Below are 11,997 nucleotides of genomic sequence, written 5' to 3'. Positions count from 1 at the left end.
TTCAGCTCAGGTTTAGTTTCAAAGTCTTGGTAAATCTATACAGTCCTCATACTGTTGGTTCATACTGACATGGAAAGATACTGGACTAAACTCTTGTTTCCATTTGAAGAATACAAGTAAATATTACACACAAAATCGTCCCCAGTTTGCCACAGTTTCCCAGGAATCTACAATCTACAATAGTGTTCAGGTAGTGGGTGATTATCATAACGACCTGACGAAAAAAAGCTTTGGGCTGTGTGTGTGTGTGTGTGTGTGTGTGTGTGTGTGTGTGTGTGTGTGTGTGTGTGTGTGTGTGTGTGTGTGTGCGTGCGTGCGTGCATGCGTGCGTGTTTTTACATGAGGCTTATAGCTTCTATAAAAGTGTCATTCAATCCGTTTGACATTGTGTCCTTGTTGCTCAGCCGCAGGGTGCATGCATATACCATTTAGTCACAGACATACGTAGCCTACTGTACCGTTGGCCATGACATCCTGGGTTCGAGTCACTTATGTCACGTGTCATCTCCTCCCGTTACACCGCTTTCCTTTCATTCTGCACTGTGTGTCTCATAAAACTTTTATTTGAGTGCCTCCTGGTGACCCAACCTGCTACTGTAACTGAGTTGACCTTATCTCAACATTAAGGGTTTGAATCTGTACGTAGTGAGTGACTCTATCTAGGCCTTGTTCTGTACCCTCAACCCTGATCTCTGTACGCTGTACTACAGTATCTGACAAAAGATATAGAAATAGCCTATATTCAAACTGGCTAATGGCCGGGCAGGCTGGCCGGCCCGTTAGCATGCTGAAAAAGAAGCCATTGTTCTTGCGTTAATAAAAAGAAAAAGGTTTTAAGTTCTGCCGATGATGTCATTGGCAGGTTTCTGAACTGTCCACAACCCTCCTCTGAGACACAGACAGAGTAGACAGAAAGGTTGACATCTTATAACTAGCATTGGTAAGGACCAATTACATGAAGATAGGTTGACAATGCGTGGAATGGTCCTTTAAGTCGTTGAATTTGAATATGAATCCACTTTAGAACCGCTGTCATCTGCTTTTGTCCTTCATCTCATCTGGTTGTCTTCCTTCTTTTGTGCAGAACCAAAGGATGTCTGGTGAGTTTTAACTCTGGCTCCAGATACCTTCCTGCTGTTGTCATCTGGCGCGCGAACAACAGGATCGCTCTTCTTGAAGGTAATACTTACATTTTTCACAGCTATTTACGCCGGCATTTTGGAGTAAATATAATCTGTAACGTGCTGCACATGAGGCTTTGTTTTTCATTCCAACCAGGACCAATGTGTTTAGACCACACAAGGGAATTATTAGCGCGGGCAGGGAACCATGCAGGCTCTCTGAATTCAGACAGTCAAGGCTTCATTCTCGGAGGGTCAAGGCCTTCTTATCTCAAGGAAGGGCTCCATTGTTTTTGGCCCCCGGTCTACGGTGAAACACAGAGGCCCCCTTTGAGGGCCGAACGTGTGCTTTTGTGGTCGTGCCTCATTTGATTTCACAGCCGTTGGAGTGAATTGATTAGGGCGGCGGTTCCCAAACTTTTTAGCTCGAGACCCAAAAGAGAAATTTGATGTGTCCCTGGGACCCAAACTAATGAAAATAGCGTGACGCGTTGTGAGCTTGTAGATCTGCTATTTTCACTGCTTCTAAAAAAGTTTCTTATTTTATTTATGAAATTCCTTTCATTTTATGATTTTTTTTTAGATTTGCTTTTCTTTTGAAATTGTAGGAAATAGACAACCCATAACAATGGATCCATGACCCCAAAATTGGTCCAGAGTCCCAACCCACTGTTTGGGAACTATTAGAGAGCCTTTCCGTCTCAAGCAGAGCACCTTGGTGAAAACAACAATGGCTTGGAACGTGATCTCCTCATTCCTAAGCCGTTAGGTTGTTCATTGCGTCAGGCGCGTAAGTGTCACTGTGTTCGATTCTCACTCGAATGTTTGCAAATGGGAATTCGTGGGTTGCCTGGGACTTCCAGACAACAAACAGGGGGAGTGCAGTGCTGAAAGTTTTTTTTTTCAAACCAGGATCAAAGTGGCTCACTGCTGCTCCAGCTGTGCCTGCTCTCCTTTAACCAGCCTCCTCCTGGGAGGGACACAAACAGGACATCCTAAATGAACACTGCTGACCTCAGTAGCCCTAGTGAGTGTGTGTGTGTGTGTGTGTGTGTGTGTGTGTGTGTGTGTGTGTGTGTGTGTGTGTGTGTGTGTGTGTGTGTGTGTGTGTGTGTGTGTGTGTGTGTGTGTGTGTGTGTGTGTGTGTGTGTGTGTGTGTGTGTGTGCTTGTCCATGTGTGCAGAGGCAAATATCTATTTGCGCATGCATGTCTGTGCATATGTGCCCGGTCATGGTGTGTGTGTGTGTGTGTCTGTGCACACGCTTGTATGCGTGTGCGTGTGCGTGTGCGTGTGCGTGTGCGTGTGCGTGTGCGTGTGCGTGTGCGTGTGCGTGTGTGTGTGTGTGTGTGTGTGTATGTATGTGTGCGCACAGGGTCAGCCCATGCTCTAGCTCTGCTTCCTGTTAAACTGTGTCAGAGTGTTATAGTATTCCGAGTGTAAGCAACATTTTACAGCATGGACGTTCAAACTGTGTATTTAGAGTTGATGTGTAACACGCTGGTTATATTGTATAGCTGCCCTGTGTAGGGCTCCTGTTTTAAATACGGAGGGCAGTGGCAGACCTCATCAAAGCTTGTGTGCCACCATTTAAAAGACTCCTTCCTTCCTTAGAGTATTTTAAGAGTCGCTGTCCACTCACGAAAGGCCCCAAACGTGCACGCACACACACACACACACACACACACACACACACACACACACACACACACACACACACACACACACACACACACACACACACACACACACACACACACACACACACACACACACACGTGCAGTATACACTCATGTACACACACACACTTATGGGCTAAACATATTTCTGGCTTGTGCTGTGTAAGAATGAACGGTTAGGCTACACACAAAGTGTGTTTTGACCTTAAGGGGACGTCCTCACCTATAGCATTATATATATAGAGATATATATAGATATATAGATATATAGATATCAGAGGTCGCGCTAGGATTTTAAACTGCTGGTCCCAATGACCGGAATTATTAAAATGTATGTATGTTTTATGCATTAACGACAAGCAGTTGCGTAAATGCAGCCTAACACTTATATAATATGAGCTTAACATTCATGCTCTCAACTTAATAATAGCACTTTTAGTTTATCATAACTTAGTCAAGGCTTGTTGAGCCTCCATACACTGCCTCTAACAGGGAGGAAATATTTAGGCTGGGCTGTAGATGAAATATTGTCCATAAATCTGAGGGAACAATAGCACCGCTCTCTCTGTGTGGAACTGGCCTGGGGATGGAAACGTTCCCTGTTCCAAAAACGTTAATGATTTTCTTTTTCCCAAGATGAGGAATGCTGATTTTAGGAAATGGTTACCATTGTGCAGCAAAGATAGAGAGAGAGAGATAGAGAGGGGGGGGGGGGAGGAGATATAGTGGAAAGTCAAAAGCATGAAATGCTTTTCTTTTTCTTTCCTCTCCTGGCTAAGCCGGCCTTTCCTTCCCCTGCTGAGAATTTGGCACGATAAAGAGATTGTCTGATTAAAAGCAATGGTCAGTGTAACACCGTGGAATGTGCTAAAAGGGTGTGACAATCCTTCCGTATCTCTGCCTCTCTGTCTGCCTCCATTTTTCTCGTTTTCTCTTGCCTATCTTTGTCTCTTAGTCATTCTCTCTCTTTCTGCATCTCTCTGTTAACTGCTGGAGGTTGAAGATGCGTCTCTTTAATATTCTGGCAGTGCGCGTGCTCGATGCTCCTTTAGATTTCCTTGTTCTCCTGCTAAAACAGGCCTGGACAGTAGACAGAAACGAGCCATGGTGATAAAGAGAGAATCAATGAGGTCAAATGAAGGGCACGCTCTGCATTCAGCATCACAGCTAAACATCCCAGTCAGCAGCGTGTAAAACTGCATCGCTGTACTACATCTGGTACTGGTGAGACCACGGCACACTCCGCCAGAAAACTTGGGGTCACAAGAGTTCCTGTTTTGAAGTGGCAATATGTGTTAAAGCAGCGTTTCAGGGTTTCTCAACCAGCTGGCTGGCAAAACACTCTCAATGGGTCACAGGCTGTGTACAACGTGGAAACGGGAACATTGTGTTATTTACCGTAGCATTTCTCAACTCCGGTCCTCTGGGAGCCCTAGTACAGCTGGTCTTACTAACAAGTTAACAGCAGTAACCTGGTGTAGTTGTCAAAGATACTGGATGGAAACAAGGACTTCACCTGATCTATTCCAATCAATGACCACTAAAGCGGAAGAACGGTGAGGCGGGGCATCGTTTTGAATACTGCACAGGATTAGAAACGAGACTAATAACTCAAAGAGACATTGTATGGTTTATACGAGATTTTGCATACTTTAAGAGGTGTCTATGCATTATAATAACATCAACAATAGCTCGATAAGACCATGGGCTTAATTTGCTTTATTTGCAAAATAGAGGAACAGGTCTCCTGGGTGTGGGGACAGAAATAGATTGCTTCTGAGACCATGACAAACTAGCAACACTCTAAGCAAAGTCTTGGATTTTTCTGAAGACAGTGGCTGAGAGTACACTAGCTTAACAGTGAACTTGAACCCTAGCATCCCTATTCATTTGCAGACAAGCTCACAATGCATCACAGCGTGTTGTGAGCTTGTAGATCTGCTATTATCTGTGAAGAGATTTGGAATCACACCAAGTACAGAGCCGACCCCAGTCAAGTTTACTTATTACAGTATCACCTTTCTTTCTATCTGTGTTAACCAGGGAGCTGTTATACCTCAAACACCATTGCAATGAATATCTTGGTAGGATAGAACCTGTGGAACTCCCTGAGGACCAGAGCCCACAACCACTGTTGTTTAGACCACATACAGAGAGCTGGAATTTGGCAGTAAAGCAAGTTCAGAACCACTGTGGTGGAGTTCATAACTGACACATAGCCACGGTCATTTGGGGTAAAAACGCAGGAAAGATATTTCAGACAAAATAAGCCACAGTACATCTGAGCCTGAATGAGCTGAGATTGCAACACGTTCATCAGGAATTTCACATTTTGAGATCCCGATGAGGAACCTGTGGGGGGTTTGCTCCCATACCGGTCTTTTCCATTTTATTAGTAAGTGTTTCTCTGCTCTAAGCCAGGAAACCTCTTGGCTGAACCTGTCTCTCCGCAGGTGCAAACCCTGAGTATTGAAGAACCATTCAACAGTTTCAACTCAAGATGCAAGAGTAAAGAGTAAAGACGGCATCAACTGTGTGTGTGTGTGTGTGTGTGTGTGTGTGTGTGTGTGTGTGTGTGTGTGTGTGTGTGTGTGTGTGTGCGTGTGCGTGTGTGCGTGTGTGCCCACGTGCATGCATGCATGCATGTGTCAGTGGTTTCAGAGTCTATTCTCAAACCCATTCTCTGACCATACTTAACACACACAGACTGACATAGATTGGTGTTTGACCACTGGTTTCCGCTCATGCGTCTCACAATGAAACGCCAGCTGTCGTCTGTTTGGCTTGGCATCGACCGGACAAACTTAGCCCTATATAAATTATAACAAACCGGACCACTATGGTATGGAGGCTGCAGAGAACCACTGGCTATGTATAAGCTTCAGGGATGGACTGACAGACACTGTGGGGGCAAACCAGGAGATTTGAGGAAAGGATTGTACTTTTTCAGGGAGGCTGGTTTTAGCTTGAACACATACTCCTCACTGTTAATTTAACTCTGAGAGTGTGCAAATGAAACCAAATGGACAGACCTGTAAGGGACCATTGGTTCCTAACTATCAATCATTCAGCTGGGGACCCCCTGGACCCCCCTCAAGGGCCGCTGATAGTTAGGAACCAAATGGATGCTTACTGATCTGTAAGAGTGTACAAAAACGGACCTGAACAGGTCCATTTGGTTCCATTTGTACACACCCAGAGTTACCGTGTATCAACACTCGGGATTTTACTGTGCAGCTGCTCTGCTTGGTGCTTCGTCGTGACGGATTCTGATTGGCCGTGGGCTCAGCGTTTATTTTGTTGGCGGTTGGAGCCTAAACACTGGGTTCTGGAGTAGTGACAACTTAACATAATCACAGTTGAAAACGAATGGCGCAGGTCAATTTCCTGACATGGACGTTACTCTTTGTGGGATCCACCTCGTGCTCACCGACAGCGAAGGCGGTCATTGGGAAAACAATGCTTGGGCACCGCTCACATAATCTGGTATATCTTAACTCTCAGCTTAGATCACACACTGTCCACCATCCAAAAGATAAAACAAACCAAATGGAAATGACAGTAGGATTCATCTGGCTCTCACTAAAATATGATCTCTATCTTTTTTCTTTCTTTATTTTTTTTGTACAGTTTTATACCCAAATAAAAAACAGTTCAACAATTGTCTTTTTATGTTCCTCCTCTATGAAGATTTCCACAGGAACATTAGTTTGAGGGGATATAGTTTGAGGGGATTTTTCCTCTGCACACTCATTCTCATCCATTCTACTCTCCTTAGCCAGCATGACTTCACAGATGCAAGACTTCACATATAGATACACACGCTTCTGGATGATAAGTGTGTCTGTTGTGCTGTTAGTGGCTGGTCTGTATGAGACAGTATGAATGCACTGTGTCAAACAAACAATACAACAATAGTTTTCACTTATAATATTCACGCAGACTTTTTGCAGACTCTAGAATGGTGTAGGGGTTAACTATGGGTTTTGTGAATGTGTGTGCTCACATCTGTGTGTGTGTGGGTGCGTGGGGTGCGTGGGTGCGTGTGTGTGTGTGCGCGCGCGTGTGTGTGTGTGTGTGTGTGTGATCCTTCTGATATGGCTCACATGGCTGGCATCCATCACAGGAAGACATGGGACGGATGTTCACTGTGCTCCAGCCGACACACATAAGTCCTTACAGCTGGTAGGGCAGACTTCTGAAAAAAAGGCAGACAAGGACAGAAACCACCCCCCCCGCCCTCCCGACCCAGGACAGAGATCTTCCCCTGCTTTCCTTGCACACAGCACCTGCTACTGCAATGGACCAATACAGTGTTTACATACAGCAGGAGGTTCCTGTCAAACGCCTGTCCTCCTACAGATGATAGTTACAACAGAGAGGTTCAAGGCCATTGAGGACCTCCATAGCCAGAGGGGCAGGGGAAGGAGGATTTGTGGGTATCTTCACTTCCCGAGAGAGAGAGAGAGAGAGAGAGAGAAGAGAGAGAGAGAGAGAGAGAGAGAGAGAGAGAGAGAGAGAGAGAGAGAGAGAGAGAGAGAGAGAGAGAGAGAGAGAGAAAGAGAGAGAGAGAGAGAGAGAGAGAGAGAGGGGGAGAGAGGCAGAGAGTTAGACCTCCCTTGGGTGTGCATGGATAATAAATATTCAACCCAATATGCCTGTATCCTCTCTGCTTCTAATGTCCCTCTACCCTTCTCTCACTCTCTCCCAGCCCCCACCGCCACCGGCCCCCACTTACGTCCCACAAACGTCAGATGAGAGCTTTTCTTGTCTCCTGCTGGGGTTCGTGGCAGTTGGATGATAGACAAAATACAGCGAATCTCAAATAACTAACTTCATTAAAACCTGTGTCCAGCTGCTGCAATATGACTCCACTGTTGGACACCCGGGGATTTGCTAATGCATGATAAATGAAAGTATAACAATAATATTTTGAGAGTCAGCGATGGTGGGTTTCTTGGGGCCACGACCAGAGGCGCTGAACTTTTTTCTGGCAAAACCATTCCATTAGAAGATACTTCTAGAATCACTCCTGACAACAAACAGGGAGCGCCAGCTTGGACGACCTCAGAATAACGTAATGAAAGAGCGCCGTGTTCTACAGGAAGAGATAAAGGAATAGATTACTCTACTTAATAAAAAATTCCCTCTGGCAGTCATTCTATAGAATGTAAAACAGGCAATGGGTCCTCATACTGTTCTCATCTGATGGTGTGAGGTATATTACCAAATTAACAGATTGTACATTCAAATTGTAAGGTGATTAACTCTAATAAAGCCTTGTATTAATGTTTTCTTTTTTTCTTTCTTTTTACTTAATTTCTCAAAGGAGCTAAAGTTAACGCTCATTATATCTCTTCCTTCTGCAAGGGTGGGGGGGGTATGTACTTTGCAACAACTCCACATTTGACATTACCCTCAGGTTTGACAAAAGGGTTAACTTACATTTAATGGAGTTAGGTAATTAAATTACAGAATAACTATAAATTGGTGATTACAAAAGGCATACACTTTAATATATTTCTACACTAAAAGCACAATAAATGAAAAAATTTAATAAAATAAAAGTTCACAAAAATACTTTCCCCCCCTTTTTTTTTTACACTGTCAATAAGTGCCATGGCTTCAGCTTTTTTTGTCTGGAGTCAAGTGTTCCTTGTCTTTTTAGTTCAGTTTAAATTTGTTTAAAGACCACCTCTCTGGCCTGGTCGGTTGGCATAACCGTCTGGGCACCTAGGCTGGTAATCATACCTGGCAGCGTGTTGCAGGTTCGACTCCCGATCCCGCTGCGTGTCACCCCCCATCTCTCTCCCCATTTCCTGTCAGTCTACTGTTCCTATCAATAAAGGCAGGACTCTTGGTGTATGACCATGGCACATCGAGTGTTCCATAGTTGGCTGACCACAGTGCACACAACCAATGGAACTCCTGATCCATGGCAGACACTTTTTCTTCAAAAACCCCAAACATTGTAACATTATACGTGACATTTACATTAAAACCAATGTGTGCCATCTTCCCCCAAACGTACTGTGACCTCTGACAGTCTACAAGCAGGTGTTCAATAGATTCGTCCTCATTACAGTTCACATTTTTTGCATCTTGCAGGCAAAGGACAGTGAAGTATAACGTACATGCAAGCAGTGAAGTCTTCGGGTAGTGGTAGACATTATGTTCTCAGAAAAGAATGCCTTCTGTGTTTGTTTTGATACTTGGTTTAAATTGAACATGACAACTTTCACTGATGATAACTATATGGAAGAAATTCTAACTCTCTTAAAAGATTCTTGACAGTAAACTAGTTTGAGTAATCATGTCATTATGTGCTGCAGCGGCAGGCTACTAGGACATTGCCTGTTTTTTATGGGTTGCATATACACTACCCTGGTTTGGAACAATAGAAAGTAATCAAAAAGTAGTCAAATGTACTTGGTTTACATAACTTTGATGAAGTAATGTAAATTATGATATTACTTATTACTGTTCTCTATTTAGTATTTTAAAGACTAAAGCTTGTTTTGTGCCTTGATTGATTGATTGATTGAATACTTTACTAGCAGTTTGCAAAAAAAGTACAGGAAAGCACAGTTCAATACAAGGTCTGCTAAGAGGATTTTAAACCCAAGAAAGCCTATGGCTTGTTTCCATTGGGGTCCTTTGTACTCAATTCATCAAAGATGCCTGACCTTCTTTCTGTCACAGTTATGGTGCTGGTTCGCGACATTACCCCTCCAATATCTAATATCATAAACTGAAATTATTTTCTCAGCGTTGACAGCGGAAACATACCAAACACAGTTTTGCCTTTTTAATGCCACCACTTTCCATTCTGAGGGCCATAATCAGAAACCTGAGCCCATAGCTTGAACTAATAGGTTCAAGCTATTGGCGTGAGTTCTGAAGAGAGGCCACGCTAAAATGAAGCAAAATAAAAAAAGGGGGGGCTATTAATAGTGCAGGAAAAACCAGGCTTGGTCAACGGTATCCTGTAAAAATGAGCTCACAGGCAGAAAGAGAATGTGATAAATACACCTCTCACTGTGCTCTCACGTCACTCTACACTGTGCTCCTTTACTGCTGTCAAATAGCACCTTTAAAGGCTCTGTGGTTCCTGTAATGTTATTGCGCTTCACTGCTTCTGATTTGACAAGCAATAGTGTAAGATTCCTAGATGTGTGTGTGTGTGTGTGTGTGTGTGTGTGTGTGTGTGTGTGTGTGTGTGTGTGTGTGTGTGTGTGTGTGTGTGTGTGTGTGTGTGTGTGTGTGTGTGTGTGTGTGTGTGTGTGTGTGTGTGTGTGTGTGTGTGTGTGTGTGTGTGTGTGTGTGTGTGTGTGTGTGTGTGTGTGTGTGTGTGTGTGTGTGTGTGTGTGCATGTGCATGTGCATGTGCATGTGCGTGTGCGTGTGCGCGTGCGTGTGCGTGTGCGTGCAAGTGTGCGTGTGTGTGTATATGTATGTATTTTGTATATATATATATGTATTATATATTTTAAATGTTGTTATCAGGGCGTCCTTGAAAAAGAGAGCTTGCTCTCAATGGGCTTCCCTGAATAAATAAAGGGAAAAGAAAGAAAGAAAGAAAGTGTGAGTGTGCGTGTGCCTGTGCCTGTGCGTGTGCGTGTGTGTGCGTGTGTGTGCGTGTGTGTGCGTGTGTGTGTGTGTGTGTGTGTGTGTGTGTGTGTGTGTGTGTGTGTGTGTGTGTGTGTGTGTGTGTGTGTGTGTGTGTGTGTGTGTGTGTGTGTGTGTGTGTGTGTGTGTGTGTGTGTGTGTGTGTGCGTGCGTGTGTGGTTTGGTGTGTGTGTGCGCGCCCTGCATAGGAAAGTGTGTGTGTGCATATATGCATAGCCCATGTTTGTGTGTGTGGATGTGCACAGCCACCTAAAACAATTAGCCTGAACCCACTTAAGACAAGTGGGACTGTTAATGCTCTCTGGAGGATGAGAACACATCAGAGGATTGAGGAAGACAGACAAGACTAAAACATGCAATAATCTGGGATTATTGAATATAATGATAATGATGATGATGATGATAATGATGGCAGCAGCATCTTAACAGTGGATAATTATATAAAAAGTATATTGAAGATGAGCAACAAATTAAGATAATGAGGATGATAGTGATATGCTAACAATGACGCCGAACGCTACCACAATGACGAAAGCAATGTGGATGATAATTACAGTGTCATAATGATGACTCACATAATTACTTCCTTTGAATTTTATGTACTGATGAAGTAGGCCAATACAGAGAATGATCAAAAAGCACAAGCAGTGTGTAGAGAAGTCCTCTGGGATCAGGCAGCAGGCTGACTACTCTGGACCACCACAGCAGAACCAGGGTATTGATTGACACACTGACCTTTCTCTTCCTCCCACAGTCCCACAGAGGTGGGGGTTTGTTAACGTCTCAAGTGTCCTTCAGCACCACATGATTCCCACAATGCAAAATATACAATATTTAACATTTCAAAATATCTATTTAAATAAATAAATTCATCAATCAATCAATCAATCAAAAATGATACAGTATATTATTATATTGAACATTTAAACCATATGGCAGCAAATATGTTTTGTATAAAATGTATTTATGAAAATTGTATTCAAGGGTTCAAAATCAATTTCTAAGGAGAGGAGAGGAGGGGAGGGGAGAGTCTGTGGTTGAGGCATGGGTCCATAACAGTAGCTAAGAATCAATATTTGAAACAGTTGATTAAAAGACTGTCAATTCTCCTAAGTGATGCGCTGAGGCAGCCTGAGGGAGATGTGATGCTACACGTCACTGTAGAAAACCCCCAGAAGCACAGATGTATGGAGTATATTGTATTTGTCCGATCAAGATCGATCTCTTATTTTAGTAAGACAGATGTTTGTCAAATAAGGTGAAAATAGGAGAAAATACCTCACGTTTGTCGGTCCACACTTTTGACATAGGCTAGTACTCACCGACGCCGTCCAAGCATGAACAGGAGTGAGGAAGGGATGCTTATTGTCACCATTTCTGTTCCGGATGGGAATGGTCATGAAGTAATCCACAGCAGAGAAACAAAATGGCATATAGTGGACAATGTGGATGTAGCTGGATAACCTCAACTTTGCAGATGACCTGGCCCTTCTCTCCCACACCCAGGAGCAGATGCAGAAAAAGACTATAGCATCATCGCAGACAACTCAACTTGGTCTCAACTTCCAC

Source organism: Gymnoscopelus braueri, assembly GCF_963280865.1.
Source record: "Gymnoscopelus braueri genome assembly, chromosome: 8".
Classification (NCBI taxonomy): Eukaryota; Metazoa; Chordata; class Actinopteri; order Myctophiformes; family Myctophidae; genus Gymnoscopelus; species Gymnoscopelus braueri.
Note: the sequence above shows the minus strand (reverse complement) of the source record.